Source organism: Chionomys nivalis, chromosome 9 (genome assembly GCF_950005125.1).
Source record: "Chionomys nivalis chromosome 9, mChiNiv1.1, whole genome shotgun sequence".
NCBI lineage: Eukaryota > Metazoa > Chordata > Mammalia > Rodentia > Cricetidae > Chionomys > Chionomys nivalis.
The window spans coordinates 32,130,425-32,138,200 of record NC_080094.1 but is presented as its reverse complement, the minus strand read 5'-3'; the positions used below and the strand labels follow the sequence as shown (position 1 = coordinate 32,138,200).

At 48.3% G+C, this 7,776-nt stretch overlaps 1 pseudogene; it reads right to left on the bottom strand.

Moving 5' to 3' along the window:
• Positions 1–821: 821 nt before the first annotated feature.
• On the bottom strand, positions 822–1,787 carry LOC130881956 (3-hydroxyacyl-CoA dehydrogenase type-2-like; annotated as a pseudogene).
• Positions 1,788–7,776: the final 5,989 nt, after the last annotated feature.

Genomic DNA, 7,776 nt, shown 5'->3' with positions numbered 1-7,776 from the left:
CTGGGCATGCTGCATTGTGGAGGGCGGGGGGTACACATTGCTGGAGTTGCAAATGGGTATGCCTGGTTCTGGGAATCTTATGAGAGGTACCAGCCCTTGGGTACCTTCATGAGGAGCCTGTTATTCAGGACCACAGGACTTTGCAGTCATGATACCCATTCATCCAGCTCGTGATGTTCATTCTTGCTGTAGCAGGGGAACCCAGGGATGCTGGGAAGTCCAATGAATCACTAGCTTCTTATCGGCTTGTGTTAGTGCATTTAAGGCTTTGATTATAGTAGAGATGGGGACCGGTGAACTGGAACAGTCTGTCTCACCTGCAGCAGCCAGTAGTTTACACTAGACATGTATTGAGCACTATTTGTATACAGAAACTATAGAGGGACATTGCTCTCCTCTTCCCGGTCCAGCCCCGTAGGAATGATGGAGCTCCTGTTCTAGTAATAGGAGCGTGCTGGAAACACTGAAGTGACGGAAGAGGGCACAGTTCTGGGTAGGAAGGACAGTTGGGAAAGCGTCTGGTCACAAGGATACCCATCTCTGACTCAGACACAAGGTGGCTGCATTTTCTCTACAACTGGCGTAAGCAGAACTCCTTCGGTCGATCCAGCAGGTACAAAAGTTGAGGCTTAGAGCTGAAGAGGTGGTTTAGCAGTCAAGAGCAAATGCTGCTTTTGCAGAGAACCAGAGTCTGGTTCTTTTTTTTTTTTTTTAATTTGAGAATTTATTAGGCACAGAGAGTGACTGGAGCAGAGTTACAAAATGACTGTTAGGTTTCCTTCACGCTGAAAAGAAGCTGGTGTTTTTCCTGTCTTCACCCTTTAAGGCTGCATTCGAATGGCCCCATCCAAACAGGTGACCTCTCCATTCAAGAATGGGTTCTCAGCTGGGCCGTGGTGGCGCACGCCTTTAATCCCAGCACTTGGGAGGCAGAGGCAGGCGGATCTCTGGGAGTTTGAGGCCAGCCTGGTCTACAAGAGCTAGTTCCGGGACAGGCACCAAAAGCTACAGAGAAACCTTGTCTCGAAAAACCAAAAAAAAAAAAAAAGAAAGAAAAAAAAAAGAATGGGTTCTCGATTATGGTTTGTACCATATGAGCGTATTCATCAGGGTCACCTAGTCGATTGGGAAAGGGCACCTGACTAGCCAAGAAGTTGTGCACTTTCTCTGGAAGGATGGTGAGCAGTGGGTTGGCAAACAAACCTGGAGCAATAGTCATCACACGGATGCTTATGGGAGCCAGATCCCGAGCAATGGGCGGTGTCATGCCTACTATGCCCCCTTTGGATGCAGAGTATGCAGCTTGTCCAACCTGGCCTTCAAAGGCAGCCACACTGGCAGTATTAACGATAACTTCACGTTGGCCTCCCTGGTCTGGTTCATTCTGGCCCATCTCCCCAGCAACCAGGTGAATCACATTGAAAGTGCCTAAGAGATTCACATTGAGAACCTGCTGGAAGTCCTCCAAGGTATGGACCTGGTTCTTCTTTTGGTTGTATGTCACTGCAATATCTGCACAGTTGACAGCCACATCTATGCGACCAAACTTCTCTTTCGCTAGAGTCAAAACTGCTTGTACATCCTTCTCAGAGGTCATGTTGGCTGGGGCAAACACGCAGCTCTCTCCCAACTTCTTGGTTTGGGCCTCACCCCCCGTTAGAGGTAGGTCCAAGCACAGCTGTGGCCCCTTGTCCCACCAGTCTTTCGGCCATAGCCAGACCAAGGCCCGAGGCTCCTCCAGTTATTACAGCAACCAGGCCCTTCACGCTCCGACACGCCACAGCCATTTTGCACCCAGAGTCTGGTTCTTGGTACCCATGTTGGGCTGCTCACAACTGCCTGTAACCCCAGTTCCAGAGGATGCTAAGTTCTCTCTGACCTCTGCAGGCAGTTGCCATGGCATATTCTCTCTCTCTCTCTCTCTCTCTCTCTCTCTCTCTCTCTCTCTCTCTCTTTCACACACACACAAATTAAAAATAAAATAAATATTTTAAAACCAACAGCAACAAAAAAGAAGCTGAGACACTAAAAGTGAGGGGCATCTATCTATCTGTCCAGGAGCAGACTTCCCATAAGCTGGCCCCCACACCCCTCCTCCTACTCCATCTTCCAAATTCCACTGAAGATCCCTGGAAGACAAGAGAGGGGAGGAGCTGGGCCAGGCAGATAAGCAACCTGCTGCAGTGTCTGGACTTTGTACACGTGGGCGAGGAGAGCTAACATAAATGCCCTGCCCCCATCTTACCCTAGCAGCCTCAAGGCCAGATTTTGTCCCTCAAATTCCCAGAACTGCCCCCAAACAGGACTCTTAACTACCAGGTGTGGTTTAGCATGCTATGATTTAACAAGAGTTCAGAGTCAAAACGGGTGGTTCCAGCAGGCCCCTCTGATCCTCCATACCCTCATGAGTCAGTGGAAGGCCAAGGGGACCCTAGAATTTTAAGAGCACAGAGTGAGCAAGTTCTTTGTGTGGACTCACAAGTAACAGACCATCGGATAAACAAGCCGTGCCCTTGGCAGAATATATGGAAATGCAGGGCGCAGGACAGCACTTCCTGGCTGAAGAGGAAGGTTCCGGGAGGATTTGGCTCAGCCGCCACAGGGAAGCAGACAGCAGAGACAGGAGCTCTCTGACTCAGCCCGTGAGTGCCAGACTTCCTTAACAGGCAAAAGGGCATCAGGGGGTCAGGGGATCAGACTTACAAATAAATAAATAAACAATGCAGGGCACACAGTTACACTTAAATTATAGGTAAACAAAAAATCATTATTTTTGTTGTAGTCCTGTCTTGTCCATGGCTCTGATTTCTGTGGTTTGGTTACTCTCTGTCACCTATCAATAGGGTGAAAAGGACCAAGGAAAAATACCCTGACCCTGGCTAAACAAGCTGGCTAGCTAGCTAAACTCACCAGATTGGAGAGCTCCAAGTTCACTGAGAGAAGTGGGAGACCCTGCATCAACACATAAAGAGAAGAGGAATGGAGGAAGACACATTACACCAATCTCTGGCCTCCACATGCATACATGTGCACAAACACCCTCACAAATGTAAGTATGCATGTACATCCAGATCACATACACATGCCCACAAAAGATATTCTGAAAAAAACAGACATTCATGTAACTTTTATTATGGTTTATTGTGACAATTGTTCTGTTGGTATTACTATTATTAGTCTTATACCGTGCCTAAATTATAAACTAAACTTTATTATAATTATGAATACATGAGAAAAATATCATATGTAGGGTTCGATAATTTCAATGATTTGGGGTATCCATTAGAGATGTTAAGACATATCTCCCATGGAGAAGGGAGGACCGGTGTGCATTCCTGGGGAAAGAGTGATGACAAAGTGGGTAATGGCAAGTGGAAAAAGTTAAGATTAAGTTTGGGATGCCCTAAGGCTTACACTCAATGCAGTGTTACCTGTGGTAGCCGAGGGTAAGTAGAGAAACAACCTAAATTTTTATAGATGGAGAAATAGTTTCTAAAAGGAGGAACAAGCTGGAGAGATGACAGAGTGAGTAAAGGGTGAAGTCTGGTGATCTGTGTTCCGTCTTCAGAAGCCACATAAAAAGTAGATGTGGGTCATGAACCTCGGTCCCATCAGTACTACACAAGAAGGGAAGCAGAGGCTGGGCGGTGGTGGCGCACGCCTTTAATCCCAGCACTCGGGAGGCAGAGACAGGCGGATCTCTGTGAGTTCGAGACCAGCCTGGTCTACAAGAGCTAGTTCCAGGACAGACTCCAAAACCACAGAGAAACCCTGTCTCAAAAAACCAAAAAAAAAAAAAAAAAGAAGGGAAGCAGAGATAGGAGGGTACTATGATGGTTTGAATGAGAATGGCCCCACAGCGTCATACATCTGAATACTTGGTCCCAGTTGGTGGAACTGCTCAGGAAGGATTTGGAGGAGGTATGTCACTGGGGGTGTGTTTTGACGTTTTGGAAGATCGCTGTGACTCCCAGTGTGTGAAATGTGAGCTCTCAGCTGTTCCAGTCACACCTTTGCTCTGACATCATGAACTTTAACCCTCTGAAACTGTAAACCAATTAAACACCTACTTTTAGAAGTTGCTTTGGTCATGGTGTTTTGTCACAGCTATAGAAAAGTAAGACAAATGGCCAGAAGCCCGCAGGCCAGTTAGCCTGGAGCATGCATAGCTGCAGAAACAGGAAAGACCCTGCCCAACAAGAAGGTGAGGACCATATCTTGGGAATCATCCTCTGGCCTCCGTGCACACACACACTCACACATACAACAGATAAAATGTTGAAAGGAGAGCCTGCTATTTGCAGTAACGTAGATGGACTGGGAGGGTACTATGCTAAGGTACTGTCTCCACGGGATCTATCAAAACAGAGAGTAGAATGGTGTTGGCCAGAGACTAGGGAAGGAGAAAAATGGGGTGATAAGGTCAAAGGGCACAAACTCAGACATGCAGGTTGCAAACTCCAGAGATCTACTGTACAACTAGGACCTTTCAATGAAGAATACTGTGCTATATACATGAAAGTCTGTTGGGGGCAAATCTAATATTAAGTGCTTTTCCCATTAAACAAAAGAAAAAACTACAAGGGAAAAAAGCAGAAACAAGCAGGAGGAAAATTTGAATCATGAATAAGTTTTTTTTTTTTGGCAGTTCTCCAACTTTATTTGAGATTCAGTAGGTTAGTTCTCATCCACATTGACTGTCTGTAGATTTTTGAATGTGGTAACAGGCACGTAAGTTACCAATGTGTAGAGTTTGTTTGGTGAGTCCTCATCCTCATTACGTTTTCTGGACTAATGTACCCAGATACGATATGGAACAACATTTTGAAAAGGACTGGAAAAGACTCATGGGTAGAACGCCTCCCTGGCACACATGAGACCTGAAATTCAGTCTCTGACTCTTCAAGAAACAAAAAAATTCAAAACGACAACAGCATGAAGCCCAGCGGGGGGCACCTCTGAGCATGGCGCCCTGTGTGATTCCGCAGACAGTGGGCCTGGCAGCTGGTCCCTGCCTACCAATACCTGGCTGAATCAAGTATAGACGATTTCCACCAGAAACATAGCTAGGAGTGGAGCCAGGAAAATCGGTCAAGGAGGGGTGAATCCTGGCCTTAGGAGGCCAGGTCCTGAGTGAGGCGCAGCCCCCTCCTGCCCCCAGGAATCTCACCAGAAAAGATAAAGTAAGTATTCATGTTTTTGCATTGGAAACCTTGGCTCTAGAGATGTTTAAAGGCCAGAAGATTCTGAGGGTCATGGTTGCTCCATAACTTTAGTTAGCAAAAGTGTAAATCAGGAGAGCTTCACTCAGGCTGGGCCAGTGGAATTGGAGCTGGTGTCTGTTTGCTGCGTGGAATATCCAGGCTAGCGCAAAGGGATCTTTCTGCAGACATACATACATGCACACATACACACATACCCGTGTGTGCCTAACCCAACCCCACATCTCTGCTGGGACCATCATATCACCTCCAACATGCCACCCATAAGCTGGCTGGCCCACAGGAACCTGCCCCTAGGCCTCCCACCCCCATGCCTCCTGGATACTGGGCACCACAAAGAGTGTCTGTGTTATCGTCCAGCAGACGCTGAGCCTGCAGACAGCCTACCCCTCCTAGAGGCCACAGGGCACAAAGGCTGCTCTGTGCAGCCTGCCTGATGAGCCCACTGCCTCCCTTCCTCCACCAGGCACAAGGATAAAGTCATCGGAGTTTCCCAGGAGGCTACCCAGGCAGCTGAAGAGACAGGGAGATGCCTAGTTTAAGGATGCAAAAATGGACTCCAGTGGGCAAGCGAGCTGTGGCCTTCCTGCAGTGGCTGAACGATTTGCCCGTCTCTCTGGAGTCTCTTGGTCCCGTCAGGTAGTTCCTTCACACTCTCCCCTAATCAATCTTCCCACACTGGGTACGGGTACCACGATCTGCAGAAAAAGGCCACAGCTGTCCCTTAAGTCCATTTTCCCGCCTCTCCTGGATACTGCAGCTCAGTCCGATTGGTCTTTATTTCCCCAGCACTAGAACCGAACCTTGAACCCAGAGCCTTTCAAACGCTGAGCTGGCACCCTACCACTGGGTGACATCCCCAGCTCTCTTTTTAATTTTCATTTTGAGGTAGAGTCTCTCTCTGAGCTGCCCAGGCAGGACTTGAACTTTATAGTCTCCTGCCTCAACCTCTTTCGTGGTTGGGATGACTCCATCTGCTTTCGAACTCTCTGGAGAGACTGGGACCACTTGAGTCAGAGCTCCCAGACTGTCAAAGTCATTCCATCCCTCATCCTTGCATTGCCTTCAATCTCCCCAACCCCTCCGCTGCCAGGAATGCTCCCTCAACACATTTTATTGCATGCCTTCTGTGTGCTAGGCACAGTTTTGTCAGCGCAGTTCTACAATGCTTGGCATCCATGTTAAACAGCACCCCAGGGGCATCTGTCTCCATAGCAATGGCTCCTGGGTTGGGTCATGAGTTGATGCAAGTTGTGTGCCCTTATGAGCACAGTGGGTGCCCAGTGGTAGGGTGCCAGCGTTTACCAGGCACATGGCACCCTGTTGAAGGAAGTCAGGGATGAGAGCTGGGCCAGTGACTTGGGCACTGTAACCTTTTCGGGATAGCCCTGTCAGCTTTTCCTCTAACTGTTCTTACCTTGTGAGGAAAGAGAAGAAAGTGGGATCTGCACAAGGCAAAGAGTGAGAAAAGGGCCAGGGAGGAGGGAGGCATAGCTGATAGATACTATGTCATCAATTCCAAGGGACAAAATGTGGGATTTTTACCAGGCACACAAAATGTGTGAATATCATTGGTTAATAAAGGAACTGCTTTGGGCCTATAGCAGAGCTATAAGGGAACAAAGCTAGTGAGGGCAGGAGACATGACTAAACAGAATGCTGGGAGAAAGGAGGCAGAGTTAAGGAGAAGCCATGTAGCCCCACCAGAGACAGATGGAACTTTAGCTGGTAAGCCACAGCCACGTAGCCACACACAGATTAACAGAAATGGGTTAAATTAATATGTAAGAGTTAGCCAATAAGAAGCTAGAGCTAATGGGCCAAGCAGTGATTTAATTAATACAGTTTCTGTGTGATTATTTCAGGGCTAAGAGGCCCCCTCCTCACAACAGGGATTTGCAATTGCTTAGATCCAGTCTATAGGAGACAATGGTAAGAGATGAGGTGAAGACACCCCATTTCTCCCTCCCTCACCACAGGTCTGGTGAAGGCTCCATGCAGTGACCTCTGTGGGATGCCTTTCTGTCCAGACCCTGGCAACTCACCCTGGAGCCCTTCAGGAAGAGGGCCTCATCACACTCAGGGGAGAGCAGCCCCTCCACGAAGACAGGCTCTACAGTGATGCGTATTGAGTTCTCACTTGTCTTCTGACGTGGTCCACACTACGGCAGCCTGATAGATCCTCAGCAAGGACCCTTGTGCCTCACCTCAAGCAATCCAAATCAATATTTGGCCCAGATGACCTCATGGCATCTCAGCTTAGTTTTCACATCTGGAAAATGAGGGTGGTGGCAGGTAGGGCTGAGCATCCTGCAACCCTCTTCACACCAGTCCAGAGGAGAGAAGGGTTTTCAACAGGCTCTGGACTCCTGACAAGAACAAGGGCTGGAGGAGTGACATTGCTAAGAAAGATATTTTAACTTTAAAATATGGGCTTTCTGAACCAGCGTTTGGAGCTGCGTGTGTCAGCCTCTAGCCCCTTGCCCGAAGCTCGGTAACTGGGTGCCAGCACACAGAGCGCAGACATGGGGGTGCGGTGTGCAGCAGTAGGCCA